The sequence below is a fragment of the Mobula birostris genome, chromosome 1 (genome assembly GCF_030028105.1).
Source record: "Mobula birostris isolate sMobBir1 chromosome 1, sMobBir1.hap1, whole genome shotgun sequence".
Classification (NCBI taxonomy): domain Eukaryota; kingdom Metazoa; phylum Chordata; class Chondrichthyes; order Myliobatiformes; family Myliobatidae; genus Mobula; species Mobula birostris.
Window position 1 is genome coordinate 209,207,582 of NC_092370.1, and position 17,830 is coordinate 209,225,411.

Sequence of the window (17,830 nt, forward strand, 5' to 3'; positions counted from 1 at the left end):
TTCCATTATCTTTCAGTCAGACTGTTCCTAAATTAAACTTTTTAAGCAATTCTGTTACCCTAACCCTTGATGCATTGACTGTCCCATCCCTCCCAATCACTAACCAAATGTAATGGTACCATTCTTTTCATTCCAGCTAAACATTCCACAAATGTTCCCTTTCACTTCAATCCAAATGGTTGCATGGGGCATCATGGCGAGTAACGGGTACAAGTTTTTCTTCAAATCAAACTCAGTATTTGCTCAAAGGAAATCAAGTTTCTTGTGTTGAAACAGCCTCTGAGAGAGCAGGAGCCAGAATAACTTTGTTTAGGCTGCCCCTGAAAATCGGGTGATATCAACATCAATGTTCTTTGCATAAATGGTAAATTAGATCATTACATCCCGACCTATTACTCTATTGCTGCCACACCTGAGGTCTGCTACGTTAAAGTTCCTTGTAGACTAGCTAGTTATTCATGCCTTGCAGAACTTGGCTGAATTTTGCTAAATATGGCCTTCATTCGTGATCTTAACCATCTTTATCTTGTCTTTATGTTTGATTTAATTTTGTCAGAGAATCATGATCTAGCTACCAGGCATGTCATTTTTTGTTTCAGGCCAAAAATAAATCATTAAAATTGGCTCATAGCAAACATATTGCTATAATGGAAAATCAAAGAGACATTTTTCCATATCAAAGCCTAATTCAAATGCACTTTCTTTTGAGCTCCCAAGCACCAAATTATTTACTTATTTGCTGATACAGCACACAGTAGGGCCTTCCAGTGCTTCAAGCCACACCATCCCAGCAACCCCACAGCCCCAATTAACCCTAACCTAACCACGGAATAATTTACAGTAACCAGTTAACCTACCCAGTGCATCTTTGGACTGTGGAAGGAAACCGGAGGACCCGGAGAAAACCCATGGATTCCATGGGGAGGACATACAGAGACTCCTTACAGAATGGCGTCAGGACTGAACTCCGAACTTGGGATCACCCTGAGCTGCAATAGTGTTGTGTTAACCACTCCGCTACCGTGACGTCCACTGTGATTCTCGTGCTTCTTATGTGGGTAATATTAATGAAAATGAGCAAGCTGGCTCAATCATACCAGGCCCAACTTAACAGACACAGGATTTAAGATGGTAACAAAACTCTGTAAGTACACTGAATTCAATCTCAGAACTTAGAAAAATAACGGGCCATGGGTAACCCGAGGTAATTTCTTTAGTAAGTACAGGTTCGGCACAGCTTTGTGGGCCGAAGGGCCTGTATTGTGCTGTAGGCTTTCTATGTTCTAGCTAACCGGCTGTATCACTATCTGGAATGAGTGGAGTGGGGAGTGGGGGGTGGGGGAGGGGTGGAAAGCATAGTGCAGGATGAAATAAGCTGCAGAAAGTTGTGAACTCAGTCAACTCCATCATGGGCACTAGCCTCTCCAACATCCCGGGTATCGTCATGGAGCGAAGCCTCAAAAAATCATCATTAAGGACACCCATCACCCAGGACATGCCCTCTTCACATTGCTAGCTTCAGGGAGGCGGTACAGGAGCTTGAAGACACACACTCAATGACTCAGCAATGGCTTCTTCCACTCTGCCATCAGATTTCTAAATGGACATTGAACCCATGAACACAACCTCTCTACATTTTTTTTGCACTACTTATTTAACTGAAAACAGATCTCTACAAAGTGATCTAAATTAATTACAAATATAAAACACAAAGTAATTGATTGCACAAGTATTCACTCCTTCAAGTCAATATTTTGTACATGCATCTTTGGCAGCGATTACAGCCTTGAGTCTGTGTGGATAGGTCTCTATCAGCTTTGCACATCTGGACACTGCAATTTTCCCCCATTCTTCTTTACAAAACTGCTCAAGTTCTGTCAGATTGCATGGGGATCGTGAGTAAACAGCCCTTTTCAAGTCCGGCCACAAATTCTCAATTGGATTGAGGTCTGAACTCTAACTTGGACACTCCGGGACATTAACTTTGTAGTTTTTTAAGCCATTCATGTGTAGCTTTGGCTTTATACTTGGGGTCATTGTCTTGCTGGAAAACAAATCTTCTCCCAACTCACAGTTCTCTTGCAGACTACATTATATTTTCCTCTAGGATTTCCCTGTAGTTTACTGCATTCATTTTACCCTCTACCTTCACAAGCCTTCCAGGACCTGGTGCAGTGAAGCATCCCCACAGCATGATGCAGCCACCACCATGCCTCATGGTAGGGATGGTGTGTTTTTGATGATGTGCGGTGTTTGGCTTACACCAAACATAGCGTTTAGTCTCATGGTCAGAAAGCTTAATTTTGATTTCATCAGATCATAGAACTTTTTTCCATCTGCCTTTTGAGTTCCCCACATGCCTTCTGGCAAATTCTCACCAAGATTTCATGTGAATTTTTTTCAAGAGTGGATTTCTCTTTACCATAGTCCCATAAAACCTTGACTGGTGAAGCACCCAGGCAACAGTTGTTGTATGCAGTCTCTCCCGTCTCAGCCACTGAAGCTTGTAACTCCTCCAGAGTTGTCATAGGTCTCTTGGTGGCCTCCCTCACTAGTCCCCTTCTTGCACGGTCACTCAGTTTTTGAGGATGGTCTGCTCTAGGTAGATTTACAGCTGTGCCATATTCTTTCCATCTCTGGATGATTGAGTGAACTGTGCTCCAAGGGATATTCAGTGACTTGGAAATTTTCTTGTATCCATCTCCTAACTCGTGCTTTTCAATAACCTTTTAGTGGAGCTTGGAGTGTTCTTTTGTCTTCATAGTGTAGTTTTTGCCAGAATACGGATTCACCAGCAGTTGGACCTTCCAGATACAGGTGTATTTTTACTTCAGTCAATTGAAACACCTTGACTGCACACAGGTGATCTCCATTTAACTAATTATGTGACTTCTAAAACCAACTTCAAATCACCAGTGATGATTTGGTGTGTCATATTAAAGGGGGGGTGAATACTTATACAGTCAATTATTTTGTGTTTTATATTTGTTATTTAGATCACTTTGTAGAGATTTGTTTTCAGTTTGACATACAAGAGTCTTTTTCTGTTATCAGTGTCAAAAACGCCAAATTAAATCCAGTGCAATTCAATGTTGTAAAACACTGAAACATGAAAACTTCCCGGGGGCCGGTTACTTTTTATAAGCACTGATGCCTATCATCCATTCATCTTTTTTGCTGAATGGACGGTTGAAAGGCTGCCACCCATGGAGGAAGTCACGAAGACATTTCGTGGTTACCTTCTGAGTGGTCCAACAGAACATTCCCATTGGCTGACACTACAGAGAGCTCTGGAGAAGCTCTGCCTCTCTCCCCAGACGGTTCCCTTCTGTCTCTGAACTCATGCCATTCCAGTCCAAGGCAGAAAGTTTCAAAGAAGTCTTCTGCATTCCTTCTCACATTCGTATTGTAGCCTCTTCCTGTCATTGCTGAGTTCAAATTCAAGTTCAGATTTACTGTCTATGAATGTATTAAGATGTACCTATGTACAACCAAATGAAACAATGCTGCCCCGGACCCCAGTGTACCTACAAAACATTTACCCCACACGGCACATAAAACAAAACATTACCACAAGCAAGTTAATAAAATATAATTCAAAATGCATGTAGTGCACGGCACCAGCTATAACCAGCTCACTGTCCTAGTGACGAGAGCTCGATGGTGGTAGGGTGTTCATTAGTCTCACAGCTTGAGGGTCCTGATGCTCCTCTTCCTCCTTCCTGATGGTAGTGGGTCAATGAGATTTGGGCGGGGGGGGGTCAGTGGTTGGTGGGTGGTAGGCATCCTCTACATGTACAATACTCCTGGTAAATGTCACAAATGGAGGGGGGGTGGAGGGAGATCCCAATGATTCTCTTGGTGTTTTTTGCTATCCTCTGTAGAGTTTTGTTGTCCAGTGCCTTGTGGCTTCCATACCACACAATGATGCAGCCAGATAGGAGGCTCTCAATGGTGTTCATGTAGTAGTTAGAACGTGGGTGGGGAGCCTTGTACGTCTCAATCTCCTCAGAAAGTGTAGATACTGCTGTACCTTCTTGACTAATGAGGAGGTGTTGTGGGTTCAGGTTAGTTTGTCCATTGTGTGCACTGCTAAGAATTTTGTGCTCTTCACTCTCTCCACGGCAGAGCCATTGATCTGTAATAGAGAGTGGTCAATCTGCTCTTTCCTGAAAGTCTACAACCATCTCTTTTGTCTTGTCCATATTGAGACTCAGGTTGTGTTTCTCACACTATTTGACAAGCTTCCCTACCTCCTCTTTGTATGCCCACTCATCACTGTTGTAAACACTCCTGCGCTGTATATAAATGACTGCGTGATCGCTGTAAACAATAGACACAAATTATTTGGGTCCTGTGATGTCATTGGAGCCATACCTGTATATGTAAAGTAAAACAATTGGCTCTTTAAAAATGCTGATGTCATCTTTCTTAACTGACTGCTCCATCTGTAGGACAGGGAAGGTTAAAATCAGTTTACTTAACCCGTTTAAAATGAACGAGTCTGATCTTTGAGAACTGGTAATAAAACTCTGCAGAAGTTTTCTTAGCTCGAGTCTTGCTTGTGACCACAGCAGAATTTACTGCAAAAATTAAAGCAAACAAGGGTCAGGAAGGGACCATGAAAGTGTTGTTTTAAAAAAAGCAGAATGAAATGGTAGGGGGAGGGGGAGAAGCTTAAAGGGGCCGGAGTCAGGAGCGTATTCTGTCGGTGAGTACTCTGGCTTCTGCCCCCTTCCTTTCCAGTCCTGACATAGGGTCTCAGACTGACAGCTCGGCTCTTCGTTTCTCCGCTGTATGCTGAGTCCCTCCCGTAGCTTGTGCGTTACTCAAAAATCATTTTGTGTTTGTTTATAATTTCCAGAAATAGTATGTGAGTACTTCTTTTATAATGTAGCCCGGGGAGTAAGATTGATGAACAAGCCAGAAAACTCCATTAAAGATCCGGTCCCAGCGGCAGCGTTTTTTCAACATGAAGGCTCCTTCAGATGAGAATCATTTGTTGAAATTCTGCAATGATAATATTATTTCTCCTGATTTAATTTTAGTTTTTATTGTGAATTAGGTAATTGACCATGGATTTTATTTTTCATCTTAGCCATCCCTTGCGATCAAAGGGTAACTTCCTTTCATGTTCAGGAGTGGAAGTTGCCTATGCATGATGTTTTAAAAATGAGGGATTGTCGTCACATATCAGTCGAATGATTTTTTTTGAATAGTTCTAGGTCTAATACTAATGAGGTCCAAGACTAGGCTCTCCTCTAGAGTGAACACACGGGAATTACACATCTTATTTGGACACAGCCGTTACACCATGAATTCTTCTCTTCTTTCTCCTTGCTCCCTTCCCACTGTGTTTCCCTCCCACCCCACCATCCCACTCCGGTCCCCTCAGTGTTCTGTTTCCTCTAATTTCTCTCTTTGTTAGCCAAGCTTCTCAAATCCCCTCATTATGTCAATCATTCTCCCCCTCAACTCCTTCACTTTGGAAAGCCAATATCAATAAGTATATGGCGTAGTGAGAACAATCTTTCCAGAGTTCAAATAAAAAAGGCAAGTTGAGTGACAGCAGGATATAACTTGGGCTTGGTGCTGGCAGTATGCAACAGCTAAGTGATCTCACAACAAACAGATCACTTTAGGTGTCTGCAGACCTGCCACATGCAGTGATGAGTTAAGTATTGCAAACCTTGGAGGCTATGCTGGAAAAATACTGACATAGACTGGATCCTGTACAGCAACACAGCTAGCAGATCTAACAAACTTACCCACAATGGCATAATATAACACATTGTGCAGGCATTGATATAAATTGTCATTGTACCAAATTGGCTGTTACGAATTCAATTACAAATACTGTACATGATGTATTAGTCAACCATCTCTTTGCATCAGGACTGTTTGACCTTTGATACAGAAAACTGAAATATCAAGTGGCTGCAAGTCCATTGTAACTTGTCATAGCATTTTGACTTGATGGAGCAATCTCTAAGCAAGAGCTTCCATATGATTGGCAGTTGTTTAAAATCCTCAAAAAGACCGAAGTCGACTTGCAGTTTGCCAGCATTATAAAATTCATCGTTATTAGAAACAGTATGTATTGTATCTGTAAACTGTTGCTTTCCCACTCTGCATCCTCTTTCAAACCTTCGGCTCGATTGATTCCATTGACATTGAGCTCATGTTGTTTCCATGTGGGAACAACAGCTGGGGAGGTGTTTATTGTGGCCATCTGTTCTGATGTGGCTGTGTGACACCTTAAGTGTCATTGTGCAGGATTAATATAATTGATAGCAATGTAACCCTCTTTCATTGACGAAAGATGCTCTATTTCAACAGTGCTTTTTATAATGGAATTAATTAATTCTTTAGAAACACGAGAATTTGCAGATGCTGTAAATATTGAACAACACACACAAAGTGCTGGAAGAACTCAGCAAGTCATGTAGCTTCAACGGAGGGGATTAAGAACATTTTGTATGGGTTGGACTAATTCTTCATTAAGTTATATTAGCAACAATTGTTTTCAGACCAATCAATCTGGCTACCAAATATTGAAATGCCCGGATGAAGTAGACGTGAAGAGGATTTGTCCAGTTGTTGGAGAGTCTAGGAGCAGAGGGCACAGCCTCAGCATAAAAGGACATCCCTTTAGAACAGAGGTGAGGAGGACTTTCTTTAGGCAGAGGGTGGTAAATATGTGGAACTCATTGCTCCAGACAGCTGTGGAGCCCACATCACTGGGTATATTTAAAGCGGAGGTTGTTACGTTCTTGATTAGTAAAGACATCAGAGGTCATGCGGAGAAGGCAGGAGAATGGGATTTTGAGGGAATAATTTATCAAGCATGATTGAATGGTGGAGCAGCTCCCATGGGCTGAATGGACTAATTTTGCTCCTTGGTCTCATGGTTGTGTGATAACTTTGCTCTGAATCTTCTGATGTTATTTCTTAGCTTGGTGCAAATGCGTTGCCCACAAATCCGTGGTTCATTCCTGCATCACGCATAGTCGGTGACCAGCAAAAGCCCACTCTATAGTGAATGGGTATTTTAAGTTCATTTTCATTTGCATCATTCAGGAAACTCTTTCTAAGATAGACAACAGCAAAACAGATGTCAGGCTGCCGCTTGTCAATTATAACGGCATTCAAAACCTCTCAGTATTAATAAGCAAGTTTCAAAACCTGGGCCTCTGTACCTCCCTCTGCAACTGGATCCTCAGCTTCCTCATCAGGAGGCTAGAGTCAGTTGTTGAAAACATCTCCTCCTCACTGACAATCAACTCAAGGATGCGTGCTGAGCTCCCTGCTCTATCCTCTCTGTACTCATGACTGCGTGGTTAGGTAGCATAGCTTCATTGCTATCTATAAATTCATAGATGGCACCATTATTATTGGTTAAAATCTCAGAAGGCAATGAGCCGCTGTACAGCAGTAAGATGGATCGGCTGGTTGAGAGGTGTCACGACAACCTTGCACGCAACATCAGCAAGACCAAGGGAATGATGGTGAGCTCCAGGAAGGGGAACTCGGGGGACAACACTCGAGCACCGGAAACGGGGAGCACATTTCAGTTCCTTGGTGTCAACATCTCGGAGGATCTATCCTGGGCCCAGCACATTAAGGCAATCGTGAAGAAGGCACGCCAGTAGTTCTGCTTTGTTAAGAGTCTGAGGAAATTTGATATGTCATCAAAGGCTCTTGCAGATTGCTTGAGAACAATCTGACCGGTTGCATCACAGCCTGTTCTAAAGGCTCCAAGGCATATAGGATCAGAAGGGGCTACAGCGGGTTGTAGATTTGGCCAGTTTCATCACGAGCACAACCCTCCCCACTATCGAGGAGATTTCCAAGAGGCAGTGCTTAAAGAAGGTGGAATCCACCACTAAAGACTTCAAGTTCTAGGATATGCTCTCTTCCTATTTCTACCATCAGGGAGGAAGGAGGTACTACTACTACGTCAACTCAGGCCTAGGGGGCTGGCGTCAGGCACAATGACAGACTCTCCACTTCTCCCTCTCCCTCATCAGTGTGGTCAGTTCATTTACATTAGCTGCGCTGCTGTCTTCTAGGAGCGTGTTGACCATAGTCTTGGGAGGGCGTCCAGGGTTCATCCTCCCGTGCTTGGGCTCCCATAGGATGACTAGGCTGGCAGGTAGCTCAGGATGGCGTAGACAGTGCCCCGCTCATTGCAGTCTTCTCACCTCGATTTTAGTGGTGAGGGAGGTAGGGCCACTGGTAATAATTCAGAAACAGCTTCTTTCCTTCTGCCATCAGATTTCTGAACTGTCCATGAACCCATGAACACCACCTCATTATTTGTCTTCTGCGCTGTTAATTTATTTTGTAATTTATAGTAATTTTATGTCTTGGCACTGTACCACTACTGTGAAACAACAGATTTTATGTCATATAAGACAGTGATAATATACTTGATTCTGAAAATACTTCACAAAGAGTTTAAATATGATTCAAAAGTACAACCTCAAAAGTCACAGATGATTCTCCTAGACAGTTCTATAAATTAGACATTTCACAGTGGTTAAGAGTGCATAGACCCTGTTGTAAGTCATTGCTGACTGACTTATACAACTAACACATTATGATATGCTGTCATAACTTAAACTGTCAGTTCTCAAAAATCATGTTTCCTTCTTTTTCTGTGTCTATAAACAGGGAAAGTTACACATTGTAACAGGGTTTGCTATAATAATTTTCAGCTGGTAAATGATTACCTTGAATCTCTACACTAATTGGTCTTTTCTGGAACCACAATGATCTAACCTGGACCCAGAGCAGCTCCTCATTTATTAAGAAGGCACAGCAGCGTGTATGCTTTCTGAGGAGACGGAGGCTGCAAGGTTCCCTGCCTCATTCTGAAACGTTCTACAAGAGCATCATTAGATGGTTCTGTCTGGCTGTATCATTGTTTGGTGCAGACACTGCAGGGCACCAGACGCAAGATCCTACAGAGGATAGTAAAAACCACTGAGAGGATCACCAGGGTCTCCCTCCCCCCCCCCCCGCCGCCCCCATTTCTGATGTTTACCAGGAGCATTGTATACAAAGGGCCCAAAGCCCTACCACCCATCCCACAATCTCCTTGGCCCACTACTGTCAGGAAGGAGATCCAGGAGCATCAGGACCTAGACTGCTAGACTGCGTAGCAACATCTTCCTCCAGGCTGTGAGACTTATAAATACCCTGCCACCACCAAGGTCTCATCACTGGGAATCAGAATCAGAATCAGAATCAGGTCTATTTTCACTGGCATGTGTCATGAAATTTGTTAACTTAGCAGCAGCAGTTCAATGCAATACATAATATAGAAGAAGAAAAAATATAAGTAAATCAAATACAGTATACATATATTGAATAGATTAAAGATCATGCAAAAACAGAAATAATATATATTTCAAAAGTGAGGTAGTGACAGGCTCAATGTCCATTTAGGAATTGGATGGCAGAGGGGAAGAAGCTGTTCCTGAATCCCTGAGTGTGTGTCTTCAGGCTTCTGTATCTCACAGTGAAAAAAGTGCATGTCTTGGGTGCTGGAGGTCCTTAATAATGGACGATGCCATTCTGAGGACAACAAGCTGTTTACCGTTATACTGTAATGTTTACCTGTGCTTGTGCACTTCACATGCATTTTGAATGATATTTTATTAACTTGTATAGTATATGTTTTACGTGTTGTGTGTGACATATGATTTGTGGGTGCACAAAAGTCTGAAGGAACATTGTTTCATTTGGTCATATATATGTACAGTCAGATATCAATAAGCTTGAACATTTCTAGCAATTGCTCCGTTGAATCCTTGTGTTACCCATAGGAATCTATTGAATCTTCTTGGTTTTATACTTGCAATTGCACTGGGGGTAAATTGGTGCAGGGGTCATGCTGTCAAATTCATCTGAGAGAGGGTATAGAGACCACTTGTTGAATCTCCCGAACCCGAACAGTAAGAATGAGGACACTGATGCAGCTGGCCATGTAGCTGTGTACACAGCTTTGGTATTTGCTGCCACTATGAGCATGAAAGTCACTGGGGAGAATTTTTCTGTCTACCTGTGAGTGAATAGTGTTCATTGTATCTACATCCTTGTACACTTCTGAGTGATATCTAGTGGGGAGATTCCAGCAGTTTTGAGCAGAAATGCTGGTGCTTACCCAGAGTAACACACGTGAAACGCTGGATGAATTTATTGGGTTAGGTGGCATCTATGGAGAGGAATAAACAGTTGACGTTTCAGGCCGAGACCCTCTATCGGGACTGGTGTAGGGGCCAGCAAGTTCGGGTGTGAGCATGCAAGTTCTAAACGTCCTGACAGTTCTCTGCTAGCATTTTCATTACCGTAGCCCTGTCATCAGATTCCTGTTGGACTCCAAGTGGCAGAGCACAAATGTGCAGTACTTTCCCAGCACAGTTGCAAATCAAACCAAAATAGTCCAAGTGTGGGTAGCTCTTCACTGATTTTAATGTAGAGAAGACCAAGGTATTAAATTAGACATGTTTGTGCTTTAATGATTTTAAGTATTTTCATTTGCTTTCTTAAAGTTTGTTATTTTTTTGGAATTTTTGATGAATAATTAATTGATTAGTTCTGAAGACTCTTGGCTTTGAGAGCTGGCTGGACCAGCCAGGAGTCCTTGGCTGTTAAAAGTCTTGAGGATCCTTGAGGATCTCTTCTGAAACCCACATCAAGGAACACAGGAGGTGTATCCATTCGAGAAGACTTTTACTTCAAATACAACGAACTATCCCAGAAGTCCTTATTTTACACAGCAGAATCTTTCTATGGAGAAGTGAATTAATTCTGTCTAGGAGGTTCTGTTGGAAGATGTGTACTTAGTATGGACTCTGCATGCATGCCAGCAGAGAGAACTGGTGGCTCAATGCTGACTGCATGATATGGGGTATTGTCAAAGCAGGAGAAGGAGCAGAGGGGGTCATGGAAAGGACGTGAGGTCTTTTGTGCAGAATACAGCATATACTAAACAAGAATGGAGGGTTATGGGCTGAGTGCAGGTTGGTGGAACTAGGTGAGAGTCAGCGTTTGGCACGGACCAGAAGGGCCGAGATGGCCTGTTTCTGTGCTGTAATGGTTATATGGTTATAAGTGTGCTTCCCCAGAGAAGTAACAGGGGAGCCACATTATCAGCCCCAACCACTCCAGATGAATACCATCCACAGACCTGTAAGGAAGCTCAAATCACAGTTTATGCAGGTCAAAGATGTCCTGGGACTCAGGATGACAGGATTCCCTGTGAATGCGAAACTGTGTTTCTCGGCCAGACAGGACAACGGTGGAAACCGACGTCAAGGAGCACATGAGGTGTAGCCATTTGGGTTAACAGGAGAAAGCAGTGGTAAGAGAACATTGTATTCACAATGGTCATAGGATTGACTTCGATGGCAGAAAACTACTATGTTGTGTCAATGACTTTTGGGCCCACCTGATGAAGGAAACTATTGAAATAAAGCTAGAAGCAAAGAACTTTAACAAAGACAAAGATCTCACTCTGTAAGAACTGGAATTCAATTGTAAACATGGTTGGAAAGCCTAAATGTGATAGGATGAGAACTAACCAATCAGGAGGGATGAACAATGGGGGTACAAACACCTCTGGACTAGACATGCCCAGGCATCATCCCTGATGAAGATGACGGAGTTTGTCATTGAAACGTCAGTTAAAATTGATACTTGTACCCGGCTGGAATCCTGAGAAGAGTTTATTCCTCTTTAACTACCTCACTCGATTCTGACAATGCTGGATCATTTCATGAACCGCACCATTCAGAGTAACCATTAACTTTTAACATCAGCAAAGAGATGCAACCAATTGTATCAGGTTCCTGGATTTACCCAAGTTAGAACAGCACAGAAATGGGCCCTTCTGCCTACGTTGACTATGCTGAACATGATATTAATTTAAACAAATCTCATCTACCTGTCAAAGGTCTACATCTCTCCATTCCCCACCTGTACGTGTACTGTATAAATGCTTCTTAATTGTTGCTATCATGTGAACCTCCAGCACTTCCCTTGGCATCGCGTTCCAGGTGCTTTCCACTCCTGAAGTAAAAGAAAACTTCCTGGTAAGTCTCCTTCGAATCTTTTCCCCTCTCACCTTAAAGCTATTGTATCTGGTATTTGACATTTCCCCCTGGGGTGGGGGCAAAGATCAGTGCCACTCATAATTTTATAAACGTATATCACGTTATCTGTCAGCTTCTTACTCCACAGAGGCCAATCCAAGTTTGTCCAACTTCTCCTTATAGCTAAAACCCTCTAATCCAAGCACATCCTTGAGGATCTCTTCTGCATTCTTTCCAAAGCCTTCACGTCCAGCAGCCAGAACTGTACACGTTACTCTAATTGTGGCCTAAGCAAAACTTTATACAGCTACAACGCGACTTGCCACTGTTTTACTTAATGACCTGAATGATAAAGTTTGGCCTAAGTTCTCTGTGAACGCCATTTTGCTAGAAGTGATTGTGGAGTATTAAATGCATCACATAAATGACACCAAGCTCACAGGAAGACTTAACTGTTTGAGTTAATATCTCCCTGGGTATGTCCTGCTGAATAAAACCAGCTGGCATTTGCCTCACACCACCCCTTCCTCTTCCCTCCTTCCCCTCCGATTGATTCCAACACTAGGACTGTATCGGCTTCTAAATGTTTTGCAAATCTTTTCAGCAATGTGCCCAGAAGTGTTCACAGAGTTGCCTTTATCTGCCCTAATTCTCTACCCTGGAGAGTCGTGGAGACCAAGACACTGCAGCCAATCAATGCTAAGATGAAAAGATTTCTGGACATTATGAGAATCCAAGATTTAGCAGTAATGCAGAAAAGCATCACTGAGGTAGAAGTGCTTGATGAGGCTCAGAGGGTTGATAACCCCGCTCTTGTTCCTAATTATGTTCTTCTGCTGGACATCCTTACCAACACTCAAATGAAAGTGATAATCTGTGGGCACATTTTATACTGCCAGGCATGGAGGAGTGATCGAGGAGAAGTCTAACAGGCTGGGCTTGCAACAAATTTCAGAGAGTAATTGAATATAGCAGCATGAGAGGTGAAGTAGTAAACCAACTGGCAGTCACCAAGTACTTAACCAGAATGCTGCTCTTGTAGAGGAGAACATGCCGTTCCAAAATGTCTCTGTGAAACCCCGGTACTTTGCAGAAGAGTCAATGCAGATTTCATGGAACACAGTAGAAAAATGAAAGCACAAAATCCTTAGCCAGTGTGCAAAACACTGAGTTTTTTTCATATCTAGGTTACAGTGAAGAGTCATTTTAATTTTTATTTTAATGTTACCTTTTTATTTCATTTTTGATTTCAGTACATTTGATTATTAGCTTAAAACTAAAATTGAAATAAATATTCTTCCTTGTGATATCAAAAAGCTCCGGGTTGAGATTCTGCCCATAGGCTGAATTTTTTAATCAATTACCCTGGTAACAATGGATGCATCTGGTGCAGTGGTGATGCACCTGGGAGCCTGGCAGTCCAAAACCATCTCATATTCCGTCTGTATAAAGGAGTACTGATGTCTACAGAGCTTCACGTCTGCAATTGTTTGAAACTATTTCATTATTACTACAGGCATATGGAACCCTTACAGAGAAGAGGAGTGTGTATGAAGTTTAAGTGCAGTGAAAGATGCCCCACTGTGGCTGAACATACAAACATATGATTTAGGAGCAGGATCAGACCACTTAGCTCCTTAAGCCAACTCCACCACTTAATAAGATCATGGCTGATCTGATTGTAATCTTAACTCCTCAGTCCTGTCTGCTGGTGATAACCTTTCACCCCCTTGCTTAACAAAGCTATATCAACTTCTCCCTTAATAATATTTGAGGAAGAGAGTTCCAAACACAGAGTATAAACTCTTCTCATCTATCTTAAATAGGCAACCACTTATTTTTGTACAATGACCTCTAGTTTTAGTTTTTTCACAAGAAGAAACATCTTCTCCACATTGATTATGCCAGGATCCCTCAGGATTTGGTATGTTTCAGTCAATAACTACTGCAGATATGAGCCTAACCTGTGCAACCTTTCTTCATATTGGGGAGGAAGTAAGGGAGCATGAAGATGCACACTTACTGTGTGCAATAGATTCTTTAATCAAACCCCCCACCCCACCAGCCCCAATCAGATTTCTGAATGATCCATGAAAACTGCCTTAATCCTTTTTTGTGCACTATTTATTTATCTATTGTAAGTTATAGTAACTTTTTTGCATGTACTGCTGCCATAAAACAGCAAATTTCACATAATCTAAGTACATGATAATAAATCTGACTCTAATAAATTATCAGTGAACCTGCCCAAGCTGTCCTTTCAGGCAGTGAATTCCAGTTCATAATAGATATCTTCATAAAAATATTCTCATTCACTATGGAGCTCTGCCACAAGAAAGTAGCATCAACAACCCCCAGTATATTGTGTGCAGTTTTGGTCCCCTCACCTGAGGAAAGACATTCTTGCCATAGAGGGAGTACAAAGAAGGTTCACCAGATTGATTCTTGGGATGGCAGGACTTTCATATGATGAAAGACTGGATGAACTAGGCTTATACTCGCTGGAATTTAGAAGATTGAGGGGTGAACTTATCGAAACGTATAAAATCCTAAAGGGATTGGACAGGCTAGATGCAGGAAGATTGTTCCCGATGTTGGGGAAGTCCAGAACGAGGGGTCACAGTTTAAGGATAAAGGGGAAGCCTTTTAGGACCAAGATGAGGAAAAACTTCACACAGAGGGTGGTGAGTCTGTGGAATTCTCTGCCACAGGAAACGGTTGAGGCCAGTTCATTGGCTGTATTTAAGAGGGAGTTAGATATGGCCCTTGTGGCTAAAGGGATCAGGGGGTATGGAGGGAAGGCTGATGCAGGGTTCTGAGTTGGATGATCAGCCATGATCATGCTGAATGGCTGTGTAGACTCGAAGGGCTGAATGGCCTACTCCTACAACACACATCAAAGTTGCTGGTGAACGCAGCAGGCCAAGCAGCATCTGTAGGAAGAGGTGCAGTCGACGTTTCAGGCCGAGATCCTTCGTCAGGACTAGGGTCCTGACAAAGGGTCTCGGCCTGAAACGTCGACTGCAGCTCTTCCTACAGATGCTGCTTGGCCTGCTGCGTTCACCAGCAACTTTGATGTGTGTTGCTTGAATTTCCAGCATCTGCAGAATTCCTGTTGTTGGCCTACTCCTACACCTATTTTCTATGTTTCTATGTATCCAGGCCATGATCGTTCTTTTTCGCTGCTGTCATTGGGAAGGAGATACAGGAGCCTTAGGTCTCACACCATCAGGTTCAGAAACAGTGGGTAACTTCACTCACCTCAACACAGAACTGACTCTGCAATCTATGGACTCACTTTCAAGAGCCCTGCAACTCATATTCTTTATTTATTTACTTATTTATTACTATGACTGTATATTTTTGTACTTGCCCAGTTTGTCTTCATTCGTACATTGGTTGTTTGCCAGTCTTTGTTTGTCTGTAGTTTTTCATTGATTCCGTTGTATTTCCTTGTTTTACTATGAATGCCTGCAAGAAAGTTAATCTCGAGGTAGAAGATGGTGATATATGTGTACTTTGATAATGAAATTTGCTTTGAACTTTGCTGATTTGCACTTTAATGACATCATTGGTTGGTCGAAGCAAAGCCATTTCACATGTGATATCTCAGAGTAATCCTCAGTCTTTCTCTGTTCACTGCTGTAGATAGATTAATACACACAAAATGCTGGAGGCCAAGCAGCATCTGGGAACAGAGTCCAGTCCTGCCAAAGGGTTTTGGCCCGAGACGTCAACTGCACTCTTTTCGATAGATGCTGCCTGGCCTTTCGAGTTCCTCCAGCATTTTGTGTGTGTTGTTCAGATTTCCAGCTTCTGCAGATTTTCTCTTGTTTGTGATATAGATAGAATACCTCAAGTTAAGGATGATCATAGAAAGTCAAAGCTAGGCAGTCAATACTAACTCAGGTGTGCACATTACAGCCGTGGCAAAGATTTCCTTCCTCTGCACAAATTCAGATCAGGTTCCTAACTTTTTCTATTTCTTGGTGTGGTGAATTAGAAAGTAAAATGCAAACTGTGAAAAGAATTTTATTTTTCAATGCACCACGCAAATCCTAACAACAAAAGTATAGATTGTGTCCGATTCGTGACTTTCTTTCTTAGTGACAGTTACTTTGCAAAGAAAATACGGAAGCCACAGACAAGCAGAACTTGTATGCCTCTACGTTTTTTGCCATTGAGCTGTTAAGCTTGTTAGCCAGTTTAAGCCCTCATAAATCCTTTCTGTCATAAAACCTTTTCAATGACCAGGTTGTGACCTACATTTTACAACTATAATACCGCTTATGGCGGAGATTCCTACGTTGCAAGGGAATTCTTCTTTTGGAATCTGAGTTCTCTAGTAATTTTAATCCTTTAAAGAACTGAAAATAGTACAGTACATACATTGCTATTCCCAGTTCCTTTCAGGTTTAGCATAACCATAGAGTAAACTTTGTAGATAGAGTCTTACACTTAACTGTCCAATTTCATGAAGAAGCATTTTCTTTCAATAACTCTTTGCTGTTACTCTTGTCAATTTTGCAGAAATCCTGTAGATCTATCCCAAATCACGGTTTCTCTAGTATGCTGCCAAGCTACCCGAATGCTTTCAATGAAATGCAATGTCCATTTTTGAGAAACAACTTTAGAAAATGGAATTATTGATTCACATGCAGAAATGATTTTCAGTTTATAATCAGAATCTGGACTTAATTCGAAGAACTCCTCTGTGTAGTGAATTTAATATTTGAGTAACATTGCAAATATATTGTTTGATTGTTGTTTACATAATTCATTACGGGTTGAATGTAAGAAGTATATGAATGGTATATGTCATTTTGCCGCCACATCATATGTGTGCATTTTACTAAAGAAAAACTCGGTAGCCAAATATTCCAGACACCTGTGTTTTTTATTCAATTAATTTCTGGACTTACAAAACATAACAGTTTTGATTAGGAAGTTTTAGAACAAACCTGAGACAGCTACCTACCTTCTGAAGCATTGAAAAAGGCAGAAAATGGACAAAATTAACACTGGTTTACAAACAGTGAGTATTGGGTGATAATAATAAATAAGTAAATTAAAAGCAGAAATGGCTGACTATATTGGAAAGATAGATGCGTTTGATTGCACAACAATCAATTGCATGATCTACACTGAATTAATTGAGCAGTATTTTGAAACAAATAAAGCAGCTAATAAAAAATGAGTGCCAGTGTTGCTGAGTGCCATAGGTGGAAAAACATACAGTTTAGATGTTTACCTGCTCCCAATAAAACCAGTCGAAATGAGCTTTACTGATATTGTGAATGTAACATGGGAATATTCATAATCAAAACCATTGTTGCTTGCAGAACACATTAGGTTTCATAAGTGGAATAAAAAAAGGAGAGTCCATTTCATCTTATGTGGATGAATTGAAGAAATTGTCTAAAACATTGTCAGTTCGGTAATGGGCTGAATGATGCCCTGAGAGATCATTTAGTTTGTGGAATCTTATGGGACAGCATTCAGAAATGGCTCCCAACTGAAGCACAACTTACATTTAAAGGAGCAGTTGAAATCACTGTGTCAATGCAAAGTGCAGCCAGAGATGCAATTGAGTTGCAGTCAGGAATGAAAGTGAGTGTGAATAAAATCGCAATGTCTAAACAGAAACCTGACTGGTCAGACAAATTGTATTACCATTGTGCAGGGGCTTACATAAATCAGACCAATGCAGGTTTAAAGGGTAAATTTGC

At 41.7% G+C, this 17,830-nt stretch overlaps 1 protein-coding gene across 8 annotated transcripts in view; it reads left to right on the plus strand.

Moving 5' to 3' along the window:
* The window catches only part of eml1 (EMAP like 1), a 231,638-nt gene that overhangs the window by 122,129 nt on the left and 91,679 nt on the right, over positions 1-17,830 (plus strand). The window contains exon 1 of one of the 8 annotated variants that reach the window (XM_072270392.1): positions 4,693-4,711. The exons of the other annotated variants lie outside the window; for them this stretch is intronic. The gene's annotated coding sequence lies outside the window, so the exon portion shown is untranslated. Of the gene's footprint in view, positions 1-4,692; positions 4,712-17,830 lie in introns of those variants that run through there. 8 annotated transcript variants of the gene reach the window in all.